The sequence below is a fragment of the Malus sylvestris genome, chromosome 13 (assembly GCF_916048215.2).
Source record: "Malus sylvestris chromosome 13, drMalSylv7.2, whole genome shotgun sequence".
In the NCBI taxonomy this organism is placed as follows: domain Eukaryota; kingdom Viridiplantae; phylum Streptophyta; class Magnoliopsida; order Rosales; family Rosaceae; genus Malus; species Malus sylvestris.
Window position 1 is genome coordinate 10,460,050 of NC_062272.1, and position 17,587 is coordinate 10,477,636.

A 17,587-nucleotide genomic window follows, 5' to 3' on the forward strand; every position below is an offset into this window, starting at 1 on the left:
CCGCACAAATCAGTTCTTCTTGCCAAGCACAATGAGGCAATATTCATGTCCATTAAAATGAAAAATTGAAAGTTTGAATTAGCTACACAGCTTGAACCCAAGGCACTGAACTAGTTATAATCTAGGCACTGCTTTACGATAATAGAAGAATACGAAAAGGTTCTCAGTTACTGCTGTTGCGATAATAGATTTAGGCAGAACTTTGCAGCTGCTCTACTGAGAAATATTGGAAGCCAATTTCAACTTTTTCTTTTTTGCTTTAACTTTTTACTTTTGCTTTGCTGTCAACTTTTTCTTTTTATTTTTCTTCTTTTTTCTTTACTCATACTTCTCACTTTAATGAAAATGTACGAGAATTTAATACCTAAGTTCAGATATTATTAAAGTTGTCAGGCTCCTATCCCGAAATATGACAAAAATTAAACCAATAGTTCAACAACATAGGATCTTTTCATTTTACTTTGCTGCTGCACCTAACCTTAGGGTTAGATTGCCTACATTTTGTGAAGAAATCAAGCCAATCGTAATTCATCATTTTGTTAAGCTCTAAAAATCTTTTCTTTGCAATGACTTCCAAAAACTCTCACGACATTGTCTAGCATGAAAACATAGAGTTCCAGACAACTCACAATTTTACAAACAATAACAAATAACATTTCAATAACATCAAAGTCACATATCTGCTCTCTCAACTGCTCTTAATATCAGTCTTTCACATGATTTTTAGATTATATATTCAAGGTCCACTGACCACATGACAAATCAATCTTCAAAGTGCATGACTTTGAAAACCTAGGTAGAGGGAAAATAAATTTGCTCTCTGAAAATGTTGAGTCTACTGCCTTGTATCTTCCTTCCTTTTCTTTCCAACTTTTGTCTGTTGGGAGAATTACAAACTCTTTAAATTTCCTTGCCACCTTTTCTCCTCACAATGTTGTCTTTCAAGATCGAGTCACCAAGAAGCTGATTAGTGGAGGGTTCTACTTGAATAGATTGTATTAGTTGTCAAAAGATATTACAATTCCAAAGGTATGTCAAGTCAGCCTAAATCTAGTCTAAGAACATCATGAATCAATTCTCATCTAATAATATTAAGATCAGACAATGGCACTGAATACACTTCAAAAATCACGATTGACTATTTGAGCACATATGGCATCATACATCAAACAAGTTGTGTAGGTACACTACACAAAACGATGTAGCTAAGAGGAAGAATAGAGACTTGCTTGAAGAAACCCAAGGCTAAATGTGCCTAAAAGACTTTGGTCACAAGGAGTTCTCACTGCCCAATACATCATCAATAGATTGCCTAGTAGGAGTTGAAACTCAAAATCTCCTTATCATGAAGGGAAAGCCAAATGGTCAGTTGCTCATGGTATTCTGTTGAACAAAAATGACAACATTCAAATTATGGGGTACACATGATGCGAATTGGGCAGGAAATGCTATCGATTGAAAATTAACCACTGGCTATTGTACATCTGCTGGAGGAAACTTAGTTGCATAAGGGCAAAAAACAAAACGTAATTTGCTCGTTGGAGCATCAAAGCTGAGTATAAGGCAAGGCGTCATCTGTTTGTGAGCTCATATGGTTAAAAGGACTTCTTTCTGATTAGGGGTTTCCCAGTAGCCAACCTATGTCCCTCTTCTGTGACAATCAAAATTGGCAACAAAGGAGAGTAGGCGTCAATTTCTTCCATTTCCTTGGTTTTATACTAGGGCCCACATAAAATTTCTATTATTTTTTCTTATTATTAGAGTGAATCTTAACTTTTTTACACCCAATTTTTAGTATATCAAGACTAAATTAATAACAAAGAAACATATCAGTTGGATATTAAAATAAATGAAGATGTCAAATTGCCACATAAGCTATCAAATTTAAATGTGATGTTTTGAATTTAACATCCCCTTGGAAATGCTCTAAGCATATCGAAGTCAATTGGCATTATATTCAAGAGAAAGTTTGATCCTAGACGATTCAAACTCATTATCCTTGCAACCATGATCAGCTTGCGGATGTTCTCACCAAGACCCTACCCACGACTCAATTTAACTTTTGTCCAAGCTTCAATCAGTCAATCTTCTTGATCCAGTTTGAGGGGAGTATTGGAAGTCAACTTCAACTTTTTTCTTTTTTGCTTTAACATTTTCTTTTTGCATTTCTCCTTTTGTCTTTTGCTCATTGTCCAGTAATTCGGCCTTAAAATACTCAATTGTTAGAATTGGTAGGGTAAAAAAAAGGGCAACTTATGCATCTTTAGTCCTTAAGGGTGCGTTTGTTTGGCTTCACTAATCTGTACTGAACTAACTTGGACTACTTATCAATGTAATTCTATGTTTGTTACATAGTGAGACTAAGTTTAATGGGATTGAAAGGGACTTGCGTTCACTAAGTCTCTTGCTAAAGGGTCTTAGCGAGGCCCCCCGATTACAATGGGACTGCCAAGACTCTCGCTGCATTCTTCTTTGCGTGCATCCTTCTCTACTTTCTTCTCTGCATCGTGTCCTACACTCACCAAACCCTGGCAAGATCATACCACCAGTCCAAACCACCACCAGTCTTTTGGGTTGGGCTCATCCTTCTCGAATCCTAGTTTCCTTCTCGTGCATACTAGCCAAACCATTGCCTCTCGTTTCTCTTCCCTGGAAGATCATGTTGCTTCCTTGGAGGCTACGATGGCCTCGTTACCTTCCCTCATTGATGTTGCTATCGAAAAGGTCTTTGCAACCAAGCTTCCTTCCTATTTCGACAAATTTCGTAGAGAGTTGCACTTTCGAAGTGCTGGGGAAGGCATCTATGCCCTCTTACCACTGATCATTATATTTCTCCTGCGATTGAGCATATCCAGCTACCTCGAAGCCCAATCTGTGCTGGAGGAGCCCAATCACAACTTATTCTAGCGGCAATCCAAGCTCCACCGTTACTCTCATCTTCACCGTTGTTGCGAGCACTGACAACTTCGGCCTTTAAGCCACAATCGAACGATTCCACTGTAGCCACAGTTTCTCTGCTGAAATCAAAGAGAGGGATTCATGTTTTGATTATAACCTCTGCTTTGCGCCTACTTCATGAGCACTCGTTCTTCGATACTACGGACACTGGACCTGAGGTAGTTCTTTATTTGAGTATCATTTCAACAACTTCGGAGGCTAAATTCCTTTCTCTTTTGACTAATAACTATGGTGCATACTGTAGAAAGCCAAGATCCACAGTTTCTAAATATCTCTCATATATTGATTCAATGTAATAATCTTACAGTGATGCAGCAGTGTATATATAGACAGTACACTGCTCTTGCAATTACAATTATATCCTTGTCTAATCTATCTATTTACATAAGAAACTTAACAAACATTTTAACAAACATCTAACTAATTTTACATTTTAATCGAAGAGGAGTTCCCAAGGGGATTGCAGTACACCACCAAGGGGAAGACCATCAGCAGATCGCTGAACCTCAAGACCCAAAAAATAATGCAAGGGGCCTAAATCCTTCACAGGGAAAACAGTACTGAGTTTCTGAATGAAACTTTGACAAGCTGCAGGATTTGAACCTGTGACAAGTATGTCATCGACATACACCAAGACAATAACAGGAACACCTTCTTGTAGCACAAATAAAGAAGCATCAGATTGAGATTGATGGAATCCCAAGGACTTAAGGACTGCAAATAATTTGTCAAACCAGGCTCGAGGGGCTTGTTTCAAACCATACAAGGATTTGCGAAGCTTGCAGATGGGGATAAGTTGGATCACTGAAGCCCGGAGGTTGCTGCATGTAGACATCTTCTTGAAGGTCACCGTGCAGAAAAGCATTACTGATATCCAATTGATTTAGAAACCAGTCATGTTGGACTGCAAGAGAGAGAAGAATGCGAATGGTGACGGGTTTTGCAACAGGACTGAATGTTTCCTTGTAATCCAAACCAGCTTGCTGATGAAATCCTTTGGCCACAAGCCGAGCTTTGTATCGATCTATAGTGCCATTAGGATGTTTCTTAACCCGAAACACCCACTTACATCCAACAATATTTTGTTGGGAGGTAAAAGGAACGAGAGACCAAGTGCCGGTTGACTGCAGGGCATTGATTTCATCATGCATAGCAGACCTCCAATGGACATGTTTTGAGGCCTGAAGATAAGTAGTGGGGATAATATCAACCGTATCTGGTAAAGGGTGTTTGGTGGCTGAGTAGGCCTTGGGTTTAGAGATGCCAGCTTTAAACCTAGTGATCATAGGATGGGTATTAGGAACTAAAGAAGGCTCATGAGTGACGGGAAGATCCTCTTGAGGTACTGGAACATCAACAGTTACTGGAAGATTTACTTGAGGTACTGGAACATCAACAGGTACTGGAAGATTCACTTGAGGTACTGTAGATGTACTAGATTGAGCAGCAGGTATTGTGAATTGCAGATTGACAGATGAATTCACTTGAGAATGATCAGTAAAAACATTAGATGCACCAGGAAAGGTAGAAGATATACTCTGAAATGGAAAGGTAGTCTCATCAAATATGACGTGCCGAGAGATATAGACTCATTGTGTAACTGGATCAAGACAACGATACCCCTTGTGTTGAAGACTATACCCAAGGAAAACACAGGATGTACTTTTGCTGGCCAACTTGGATGTAGTATAGGGTTTGAGCCATGGATAACAACAACAACCAAAAATTCTGAGTCGAGAATAATCTGGAGAAGTGCCGAAGAGGAGTTCCCAAGGGGATTGCAGTACACCACCAAGGGGAAGTCGATTAATCAGATAAGTAGTAGTGGAAAAGGCTTCAACCCAAAACATATGAGGCACTTGAGATTGCACTAAGAGTGTACGAGCAGTTTCAACCAAATGACGATGTTTCCGTTCAACACATCCATTTTGCTCAAAAGTATGAGGACAACTAAATTGTTGTAAAATGCCATGAAGTTTAAGATAATTCTGAAATTGATGACTAGTAAACTCACCCCCTGAATCAGAGCGAACAACCTTTATTTTATTACCAATAGCGTTCTCTACATAGGACTTGTATTCCACAAAAGTTGAAAATACAGAGGACTTGGACTTTAAGGGAAAATACCAGCTATACTTGCTGTAATCATCAACAATAAGCAAGTAATATCTATAGCCACTCACTGATACAACAGGAGATGGCCCCCAGACATCACAGTGCAACAGTTCTAGACTTGTAGTAGATACAGATTGAGGAGAACCAAAAGGAAGCTTCTGATTCTTTGCTAAAGCACAGTCTTTGCAGAAGAAGGCCAGAGAGGATGTGCCTTGGACAACAACTTTATTGGTAGACAAAACTTTACGAAAAATAGCAGAAGATGGATGACCAAGTCTGCTGTGCCATATGCGAACATTAGCAGAAGTACTTACAAGTGCAGTAGGAGAAGAAGAGACATTGGAGAGAGCAGGTGAACCATGAAGCGGAAAGAATCCATCTTTAACTTGGCCCCGCAAAAGCGTCCTCCCTGTAAAACGATCCTTGACAGAGGATCCATGAATATCAAGAGTCAAAGAACAATCATTATCTTTAATAAACTGATAAGCAGAGAGGAGACTATGTTTCATTTGAGGCACATGAAGAACATTGTGCAGTTTAAAAGAGTGAGCAGGAGTATGCAAAATAGATGTGCCAATATGATCTATAGACATACCTTTACCATCTCCGATGTACACTTTGTCTTCACCATGATAGGGAGTAGGAGATTGGATATTTGATATATCATTCGTAATGTGAGAGGTAGCACCCGAGTCTATGAGCCAAGAATTGGAGGACTTTGCAGTATAATGAGCACACATGGCAGCAAGTTTAGCTGGAGGAAACTTGCCTGAGATTTCTGGATTCATTCGGTCGAAGCAATCAAGAGCTTCATGACTAGTAGAGCCACAAATTTGACAATGAGTTTTGTGACCTGAAGAAGAAGCAGGACGATTGAATCCAAAGTTATAAGATCCTCGATTGAAACCAGAGTTGAAATTACCACGATTGGAACCACGATTGTAGTTGCGATTAGAATCACGGGTAAAGCCTCGGTTAGAACCACGAGTGTAGCCTCTGGTAGAATTATATCGAAAAGAATTCTGAAGTGGTGATGCTCCAAGATTTTGAGCAACAAGAGCTTGTGGTGGTGGTGTAGGAAGGAGAGGCGCTTGGCTTTGCACAGAGAATGCATGAAAAGGCTCAGAAGAGGAAGATTTCTTGCGACGCTCCATGGATAACTCCTTAGTGAGCAACAGGCCATGTAATTCATCCAACGAGGTAGAAGAAAGACGAAGTAAGATAGAATCAGTGAAGGATTCAAAATCATCAGTGAGACCGGCAAGAGTCGCGGCAATGAGATCACGATCGGTGACAGAGGCACCAGCTGCAGTGAGAGAATCGGAGATCTCCTTGATTTGTTGAAGATAGTCATCCATGGATTGAGAGCCTTTCTGAATATTTTGAAGCTTCAAACACAATTGATGAATGTGTGCATCCGAGACACCACCAAAACGCTGCTCAAGTTTGAGCCAGAGATCACGAGCAGAGGAAACACCGACGGTGAATGGAATGATTTCCTCAGAGAGCATTGAATTGAACCAGATAAGCAGATTCTGATCTTTCTCATACCATTGCTCAAAGTGGGGATTGAGGGAGCGATCGGGAAGAAAGGGAAATGGACAGGGCTCAGTGCCATCAACAATCCCTAGAAGCTTGTAGCGACGAAGAATCGGAGCAAACAAGGCTCGCCACGGCAGATAATTGGATCGCCGGAGCTTGATCGGAACCATACTGCCAATGTTCTGAATCGTGAGAGAATGATACATCTGAGAGGTATTGAGATTTGGGGAAGAGGAATTAGGGTTTGAATGAGGCACCGACTCAATTGGAGAAGAAGAATCAGAGGGAGACGCCATCAAGATTCAAGAAAAAGAAAGCAAGAATCTGAATCAGAGTATAACAACAACTCAAACAATCACGTCGGGGAAGACGATCAGAGAGGAACGGAAGATTGAAGAAGAAAATTGTAGGATCGAAGAGGCCGTGAGGCGGTTTGGCGATGGTACCATGTAGAAAGCCAAGATCCACAGTTTCTAAATATCTCTCATATATTGATTCAATGTAATAATCTTACAGTGATGCAGCAGTGTATATATAGACAGTACACTGCTCTTGCAATTACAATTATATCATTGTCTAATCTATCTATTTACATAAGAAACTTAACAAACATTTTAACAAACATCTAACTAATTTTACTTGACTCTTTACATACTTGAAAGATAAATTTGGATTGGTTAATTGGTACCTTATGGGTAAATTTGTGAGGAAGTATTTTTGTGCATGGAAACTATTTGATGAAATTCCAGACTCAAGTTGCTATGTTGTTCTCGATTGGGACATGTGATACTGCAATGGCATTCAGGATAAGGGTGGAGGCTCTAAATTCCACAAAATGCAAATGAAGATGGCAGTGGTTCAAATAAAGCTACTGAGGAACAAGAAGTAGGCGGTGGTGAAGCAAATGAGGGGTGACATTGCCTTGCCCCTACAATCTGGTCACGATATCTGGGTTGAACAAGTGTTCAAAGCAGAAAAAAATTTGACCGCCAATGAGTTCATTGAGCTTTTCTGTGAATTAGTAGTATCCAAACTTTGTATCATTGTAAAGCAAAGGGAGTGTCTACCTAATCTCAAAGAGGGAATTGCTAGTTTAATCTTTGCCTCTTCCAAGTGTTCTGATATTTTGGAACTGATCGTTCTAAGGAATATTTTTGAGGAAAAGTATGGTAAAGATTTTGTATATGCGGCTATTGATGTACATCCCGGCTGTGGTGCAAATCGCATGTTGTGGTGTGAAATAGGACATATGCAGTTTGTAGACTCAGCATCAGCTGCTGAAGCAGCTGCAAATTCTGCCAGTGATACAATGGCTGCTGCACCAGTTGTTGCATATTTGGCCAACAAAGACTCCAATCAAGTAGCTTAATCATGTTCAAGTACAATGAAATTTCTTCTTCTGAGAAATTGCTTCATAAGAGAAACGAAATGTCTGGAGTTAATAAATTCACTGAAAAACCGTTCCGTGGATTTATTGTTTATGTGTGGGAAGCCTTTTAAGACACTACCCTCATGATATTTGCAGTTTGTGCCTTTGCATCTCCACTTGAAAGAAATCGTATGGGAAAAACTTTTCTTAGGCCCTTGGCTGATTCTCAAGACATTGATATTGTATCTCTCAAGAAAATTAAAGTAACCTCCTTGTTAAGTTTGATAGTTTCGTTACGATCAATATGTGAGGGCAGATTTTAATCTCTTGACCAGTTTCTGTCTCGTGAATATTGTCTATCTCTTGCTAACAATATAGAAAGTAAAGTCAAGTTGGGGGAGGAAGGCTATTCTCAACTCCTTACTGAAGTGCATAAATTTGCTGATGTGATTTCTGAATTTAATAATATGGTTTCTTCAATTCCCCCGATGGTTACACTTACACAATCTAATGAGCTTAAGCTTAAGTTCGATGAAGGGTCCATAATGAGCAAGCTTTGGATTATGAATTTGGGTGGCAATGAGCGTCTAGCAAAAGCTGAAGTTCAAGGGGAAAACCTTAACGAATCTCAAAACATCAATAAATCTCTTCTAACTTTTGGGGATGTGATCTCAGCTTTGTCACGAATTACGGCTTTGAACCGGTTCAGACATGTGGATGAAGAGAAGACCAAGGCCATATCCCTGTTTGAGAAGGTAATGGACCTTAGTGATGCTATTGAAGATGAAGTCAAGTGGGTAGAGGATCTGATTAGAGGAATAACTGATGGAAATATATTTGATCTTGGTTTTGCACAGTTTGCGGAAGTTTTCTCAAATGAGGGTATGTCCTTTTTTGTTAGTTGTCAAAACCTTGTCCCTCGACCATGTGTTATAGATGACTTGGACGTGGCAATGAGTGTGTGTGTAAGATCTACGTGCGGGCATTCGGGTGCATTAGACCATGGACGAATGGTGTACTCTAACTGCTCTATGAATTCACTTGAAAATGAAGATGTGGTTGTTGGAAATTTGCGAAGGGGGTGAATCAGCAACAAAACAATAGGGTGAATTACTGGCTATCAAGGCTTCGTTCTACTATGAAGTTTTCTACAAAAGAAATTACTTTTGATCAGCATTTGCAATATACATTACAAGGTGGAATTGACAAGCTTACGGGTGTTATTGGCCTTAGTTTTGGTCCTAAGGAAAGGAATGTTGTATTGGATAAGTGTGGTAGTCCTAAAGTTGTGAATGAGGGAGTCAAATTTGGCAGAGCTATTGAGTTACCACACGACATTGGAATTGTTGGTGAAGCACAAATTAGAGAGGTATTCAGCAAGACCAATGACTTTGAGGGTGACAGAACAACAAATACATTGAAGAAAGGGAGTGAATGCACTAGGGGTACCCATTTGGATTTAGCATGCTCTCTCGAAGGTCACCTGGAAAGCAATTTTGGTGCTTTGGCTATTGATTTACATGCTGATTTTTCTCTATTTTTCACTAGAAATTTTGATTTTTGGCTTGTTTGGGATCCGAGAGATACATCGACTAAAGTTGTCAAGTTGGTACTTTATTTTTAGTACAAGGACGGCAAGCGAATAGGTGTCTTTGTGAATCTATTTTGGGAATCATCAAATGGAAGGGATTTGCTTGGTTGTTGCCAGAAGTGGAGTGAATTTGAACGTCGAATTGCAACCTTTGAGTTTGATCGTGATAAGAAATCCACGGGTGTAATGGTAAACTTTGTTTCAGGAAAGGAAAGAAGTCATTACTAGTGATGGGTGCTGTAGAGAATTTGCTTGAGAAAAGCACTAAGGTTCAGTTGCTTGATGACACTGTTGTACCACTGGATAATAGCTCAAGGAATTATATCGTGAAGCTCTTCATGAGATGTCAACTAGTGCTTTGAAACCACTGAATGATACACCTGTTTTGAAACTCGCTAATATTGGGATTGCAATGAGCATATCTAGAATTGAGAACATATCCATCAGATGGGAATGTGCTGCTGCTTTCAAACAAGTTCCCACATTCAAATTTTTTAGCCTTATGGACAAGGCTAATTTTCACGGGGGAAGTATTGTTATGAACCCATAATAGGTCTCAATTGTGATTGTCTTAATCGATGATTTAGAGAGTTAATGGGAGGTTTTATTCTTTAGTTTTTAGTATTAAGGACTGTTAAATATGCCAACTGGCATTTTAAGGGGTGGAGTCTATATAAAAAGAGTCAAGCTCCCAGAAAACAAATCAGATGAGAATTTACACAAAAGTAATTAAATACAAAAAAAAAATTGGAGCTCTACTCCTTCATCTTCCTTCCATCTTCCTCTTTATCCTCTGTGTTACTTGCAGGTTGATTAAGGGCCAAGAGATTTGGATCTTATCAATGAGACCTCAAATTTGACCTTTAATCGGAGAACCCAAGAGCTTTGTGTAGACATCGAAATTTCGGTAAATAAATGTTGACCATTGTATTAAAATTACAACCTTCATTCACTTCACCTACAACATCCACCAAGTTTGACCTACAAACATCCACCAAGTTTCACCTACATCATACACTAAGTTCACTTACAACATCCACCAAGTTTCACCTACATCATACACTAAGGGCTGGTTTGGTATTGCTGTGCTTTGAAAAAAAGCTGCTGTGAGAATAAGCGGCTGTGAAATAAAGCCAGTAGAGTGTTTGGTAAACTTTTTTGTGAAAGTGCTTTTGGAAAAAAAAGCAGGATGATAGTGTGTCTTTTCATTAAAGGAGCACTGTAGCTCCGTGTGCTTTGAAAAAACTGGCTTTTTTTCAAAGCAGCAAATAGCAGCTTCAGTTTTTCCTTTGATTTTCAGCTTATTCTCACAGCAGCTTCCAAAATAAGCCCTTTTTTCAGTTTACCAAACACAAAAATGACCCTCAGCTTTTTTTCACAGTGGCTTTTTTTAAAATCACCTCAATCCCAAACGGGGCCTAAGTTCACCTACAACATCCACCAAAAAAAATGGATGGTGGTGATTCGTTCCCAAAGCCTATAAATAGGCTCCTCCATCAAAGAATCAAAGAAAACCAATTCACAAATACATTTCTCCACTCCCAAATTGGAAGAGAATCCTCCAAAATCCTTGAAGCTTTGAAACTCTAAAGCTCTCAAGCAAATCCCGAAGGATCAAGAAAGCCCTCTTCGTTCTTCGTCAAATCCTCCTTCAAGATCAAGCCCCAACGGCCCTTGAAGAACTTCCACCAATTCAAGATCAAGCCCCGACGGCCCTTGAAGAAAGTGTTCATCGTTCATCCAACCGTCCTTCAAGATCAAGCCCAAAAGCCCTTGAAGATCCGTTCATCACTGTTCTTCAAGATCAAGCCCAAAAGCCCTTGAAGATCCGCTCATCCAACCGTCCTTCAAGATCAATCCCCAAAGGCCCTTGAAGAACTTCCACCAATTCAAGATCAAGCCCCGAAAGCACCATCGTTCATCATCCGTTCATCCAAGATCAAGCCCCGACGGCCCTTGGATCAACAAACATCAATAAATCCACACATCCAACCGTTCTTCAAGATCAAGCCCAAAAGCCCTTGAAGATTCGTTCATCACCGTTATTCAAGATCAAACCTTAACGGCCCTTGAAGAAACACTCATCCTCAAGATCAAGCCCCAACGGCTCCTTGAAGATCCGCTCAAATCCACCTTCAAAGATCAAGCCCACGGCCCCTTGAAGAAACTTCCAACAGTTCATCCAAGATCAAGCCTCGACGGCCCTTGGATCAACGAAACATCCACAAATCAACACCTTACGGAGATCGAATCAGATGATCAAATTTGAGAGAGAGATTGTAACCCAAAATCATCAAACACAAATATTTGTTTGTGCACGTCGTTCTTGTTTCTTTCGTTTCAGGAATTTTCCGTGTTCACAAATTGGCACGCCCAGTAGGACCATCTCTACCTCTCATCTCTTTCTCCGTTCAAGAAATTCAAGCACACTCCATGGCTTCAAACAAAGAACAAGTCATGACCATCGACGCTACCTCCATTGAAGAACAGCTAGTTCAAATGAAGGAAACAATTGCAAGGCTGATAAAGACTGCGGAGGAGAAAAACTTGCAAACCGCTGGATTCATCAACCATCTGGAGGCACAGTATGGCGTCAAAAAGAAACCAAGCTCTATCCCAACTAAAAGGGCCGAAAAAGGTTTCAACCCAAACGCCTACGAACTCATGTCAAAGGCTGGGCACGACTTTGCTTCCTCTTCAAATCCTGGGAAGAAGGTTTCAAGCATAGTCAGCAACAAGGATCATGATCTCACCGAGACTCAGAAGAAGTTGGAGGAGCGTGATTATGGAGTTGACAACAATAAAGCTAGACTTGGCTTCACGCCAAATGCACCCATAAAGATTTCAAGCAAAGCCAAGAATGCTAGCGCTCAACACATCAGCGTGAGCATTGAACATGACCAAGAGGAGCCTAAACCCGCCCCTCAAATTTTAGTCTTCGATAGGCTGAATCGTTCAAAACCCAGAATTTCGGCATTTGATCGTATTGGTGTGCAAGACCGAACTTCTGTCTTTAAACGGCTTAACATGCCAACACCCCAGTGCTCTGTTTTTGAAAGGTTGTCAAAACCTAAGAAACAAAGTAGCAAGGCTAGCTCTCCTCCACAACGATCGACTTTGGGAAGACTTGAAGAAACCAAGAAGCCTTTCTAGAAAGAGGAAGACAACGCCAAAGGAAGAAAATCGTAAAGCAACCTTGGAGGTTGACACAAAAGGACCACCGAAGGTAAGGAGGTGCATCAACATCCACACCGGCCAATCTTCACGGCAACAAACCCAAGAGGACCGCACTGAGGAGGAGGCCCAAGAAGACAAAGAAGACAAAATCCCGGAAGAAGACGTCACTTCCAGCTCTGTCAACTCAAAATCTTTACCTCAATCACTGGGGGCATGCTCCAAAACCATGCCAGTCAAGCCGAGTGAAGTTGAATGATGGACTCATGTCACTCCAAAGAAACTGCACAAGAAGCATATGTCTTCTCCACAAGTGCACCAATCGGAAAGGGGGCAAAACAGCTTTCGCCAACCTCCAAAGCAATGTGAAAATGTTGAAGATGAGGAAATTTCTACACAAAGAGGGACCATGCACGATCTGTTCTTCCTCAGAAAATTATTCAGCTACTCGGTCAAGGCTCCTTGCTATAAAGATTGCGAGGAACGCTTCTCCAGGCAGCAATCATCTCTTCCACAAGTTCACCAATGGGAAAGGGGGCAAATCAGCTCTTGTCAACCTCCAGAACAATGTGAAAGTGTTGGAGATAATGAAACTTTGACACGAAGATCATCCATCCCCATCACGATGCGTGACACCTTCCCAGAAGACTTCTTCAACTACTCAGTCAAGGCTCCTTGCTATGAAGATTGCGAGGAACAACTCTCCCGAATCGCTTGACGAACCACAAATGCTCCTTATTCGCACGAGCCTAAACTGCACGAACCAATGCTCCTTATTCGCACGAGCTTAAACTGCACGAACCAATGCTCCTTGTTCGCACGAGCCTAAACTGCACGAACCAAAGCTCCTTGTCCGCACGAGCCTAAACTGTAGGACACAAAGCTCCTTGCCTGCACGAGCCTAAACTGCATGGCACAATGCTTCTGGTCTGCACGAGCATAAAAGGCAATACCAACACTCCTGGTCTGCACGAGCATAAAAGGCAACACCAACGCTCATGATCCGCATGAGCATAAAAGGCGATACCAACGCTCCTGGTTTGCACGAGCATAAAAGGCAACACCAACGCTCCTGATCCGCATGAGCATAAAAGGCGATACCAACGCTCCTGGTCTGCACGAGCATAAAAGGCGACACCAAAGCTCATTGCCTGCATGAGCTGAAACTGCATCAGGCACCATTTGCAAAAAAATAAAAAATAAAAAAAATGTTTATGCTTTTGGTATATACACACACACACACACACAAAGAATGAAATAAGGCTCATTTATTGATTTCTTTGAAAATTTACAGAAATGTACATTTTACATCAGTAAAAAAAAAAAAAAGAACAAACAGGAAGGAGCCTTCACGAATGTTGCTCGTGTGAAGCCTCACCACTCGGTTAAACTCTAGGAAGAAGAGGCGTCGAAGGTTGACTGTTTGAAGCCACACCACTCGGCGGAACTCCAGGAAGAAGAGGAGCCAAAGGTTGATCATTTGGAGCTTCATTACGCGGTACAGCCCCAGAAGACGAAGGCAAATGCTGCTGGAACAAACCCACAAACCTCTGATGATCAAGTAAAATCTGACCATCAGATTCCTGCATCTGGTTAATCTTCCTCTTCATGTTTGTCGCATAGCTATGTGCGAGCTTATGCAACTGTTTATTCTCCTGCTTGAGCCCTCTAATCTCCTGTTTGAGACTCATCACTTCAGCCGCCAATGATTCAACTTGACGGGTTCGAGCAAATAGGCGTTGGGCCATATTAGACACAGAACCTGCACACTGCACACTGAGAGCTAGAGAATCCTTAACAGCCAACTCATCAGACCGTTTGGAAAGTAGTCTGTTATCTCTGGGAGTGACAAGGTTTCGGGCCACCACCGCAGCGGTCATATCATTCTTCACCACCGAATCCCCAACGGTAAGAGGACCAGTAGGGGATATGAAGGATAGGCGCCATATGTTGTCTGGAGAAGAATGGACTGCCTCTTCACCAAGATTCAAGTCAAAACGACGGTCGGAGGGTCCAGACATTTTTCAAAGTGTTGAAGAAAGAAGAGGACGGACGAACCAAGATCTTAGAAGTGCAAGAAGGGAGTTTCTACAAGCGAAAATTCAAGTGCGCTTTGAAACGAACTGCGTGCCTCTATAAAAATCAACACTCGACGGGATTTCAGAGATCGAAGAGGCGAGCTCAGAATTCGAAGAGGCCATTCAAAAATCGAAGAGGCAAGCTCAGAAATCGGAGAATCATCTTGCTTTTCCAGACGCGTCGGCACCCGTCACACGCAAACTCAGCTTTGCGAAAATCACGGGCAATTTGTCGAAGCGCCGATCCCAAATATCGAAGAGGCGCTAGTCTTTTTCAGCCACGTCAGCACCCATCACACGCAAACTCAGCTTTGCGGAAATCACGGGTGATTTGTCGAAGCGCCGATCCCAGTTATCGAAGAGGCGCCAGTCTTTTTCAGCCGCGTCAACACCTGTCACATGCACACTCAGCTTGGCGGAAATTACGGACAATTTGTCGAAGATTTCTGATAAAGAAGAAAGCACGTGAAGCCATATAGATCAATCACGCATTGGTTGCCGACAATAGTGAAAAAATAGTACCTCTACAGGTATCAAAGAACTTCCTATAATTGTCTACCTTCGCCTTCCATAGCAAGGCAGACATACAGAGCCTTTCTTCATCTCCAAAAATGCTTTCCCAATGAAGCCTCTCGAGTCATTCAATGTTCCTTATTCCTTGGGGTACCTCTGCAAGCCAATGACTCCAAACCAAAAGTATATCATATCACTAGGGTAGAAAGCAAGAGTATCTCATATCATGCACTCTCCCTGTCATTTCCTTTGTCCTTGTTCTTACCTGCAAAGACAAGGATAAAGAAAGCAATAAGCCGGAACCTCCACTCAAACTCTGGTAAGGAACCGACTGCTTGGAACCCTTCCCTGATTGCCTACCTAGCACTGCTCTCGAGTACTCGTTTCCCACTGCTGCTGTACTTCCAAAGAAGCTGTCACATCTACCTGGAGAACAGATAAGGCAAATGAAAATGATACCTTGCAGCATGTGGCGACAACGTGCAGAAGGAACAAGCAGAGAAGAATGCGGTCTGCACAGTCAACTCAGCAGAAGGAGTCCGAGCTGAAGAACTCGAGAAGCTACCACATCTGCCTGAAGAAACAAGCAGAGAAGAATGCAGCCTGCACAGTCAACTCAGCAGAAGGAGTCCGAACTGAGGAACTCGAGCATATGCCACATTTTGCCAGAAGAATAGATAAGGCAAGGGAAATGATACATTGAAGCATGTGGAGACAAGCACAACAAAGCACGTGTCGATTCATCCGCTACTTCTTCAAAATCAAAAGTATCTCATATCATCAGGTTTGCAATCACTCTGGGTGGAGGACTCGTTTTGACCCTTAAATTCTTGGGTCGACTTGCTAGGCGTTGTGGGCTGCATGTGCCATTTCACCACCCTTGAATCAAGTCTTTAAAGATCAAGTCACCAACTGGAAGAAGAGTTCATCAATCTTGAAGATCATACCGTTGACCAAATTGCTCAGGTGTGAATTAGAAAGATTGAACAAAGCAACAAGTCGTCACCTTCACCTCATGCCTGCTTGCCATGTGTTCGAGTCAACCTTCAAGAATCAAGCCTCAACGGCCCTTGAAGAAGCTTCCAGCCAAATTCAAGATCAAGCCTCGACGGCCCTTGAGGAAATCACAAGTCCGATTCAAGATCAAGTGTCTACCACCCTTGAATCAAAACCTAGTTCAAGAATAAGCTGTGGAAAATCAACAATTGGAGGAATCCAGAAAATCCTCCAACCCAGTTCAAGATTAAAGCTGTGGAAAGTCAACAAAGCGCAAAAAACAAATACGTGCCGATTCATCCACTACCAAAGCCAAAGATCATCTACCACATAAAGCTCCTTGTGGTCCAATTTCAACCTTCAAGATCAAGCCTCGACGGCCCTTGAAGAAATTTCAAACAAAAGTTCAAGAACAAGCCTCAACGGCCCTTGAAGAAATCTCAAGCCCAATTCAAGATCAAGCCTCAACGGCCCTTGAAGAAATCTCCAGCCCAATTCAAGATCAAGCCTCGATGGCCCTTGGATCGACATCTACAGTAAGGGACTTCCAAACGCATCTCCTACACGTGACAAGCACATGTATACGACTCGCCTTGAAGTGGGGGCATTTGTAGACATCGAAATTTTGGTAAATAAATGTTGACCATTGTATTAAAATTACAACCTTCATTCACTTCACCTACAACATCCACCAAGTTTGACCTACAAACATCCACCAAGTTTCACCTACATCATACACTAAGTTCACCTACAACATCCACCAAGTTTCACCTACATCATACACTAAGTTCACCTACAACATCCACCAAAACAAATGGATGGTGGTGATTCGTTCCCAAAGCCTATAAATAGGCTCCTCCATCAAAGAATCAAAGAAAACCAATTCACAAATACATTTCTCCACTCCCAAATTGGAAGAGAATCCTCCAAAATCCTTGAAGCTTTGAAACTCTAAAGCTCTCAAGCAAATCCCGAAGGATCAAGAAAGCCCTCTTCGTTCTTCGTCAAATCCTCCTTCAAGATCAAGCCCCAACGGCCCTTAAAGAACTTCCATCAATTCAAGATCAAGCCCCGACAGCCCTTGAAGAAAGTGTTCATCGTTCATCCAACCGTCCTTCAAGATCAAGCCCAAAAGCCCTTGAAGATCCGTTCATCACTGTTCTTCAAGATCAAGCCCAAAAGCCCTTGAAGATCCGCTCATCCAACCGTCCTTCAAGATCAATCCCCAAAGGCCCTTGAAGAACTTCCACC

General features: G+C 41.6%; 1 protein-coding gene across 1 annotated transcript in view; it reads right to left on the bottom strand.

The window, feature by feature from the left end:
- The window catches only part of LOC126595170 (uncharacterized), a 72,598-nt gene that overhangs the window by 19,393 nt on the left and 35,618 nt on the right, over positions 1–17,587 (bottom strand). The window lies entirely within an intron of this gene.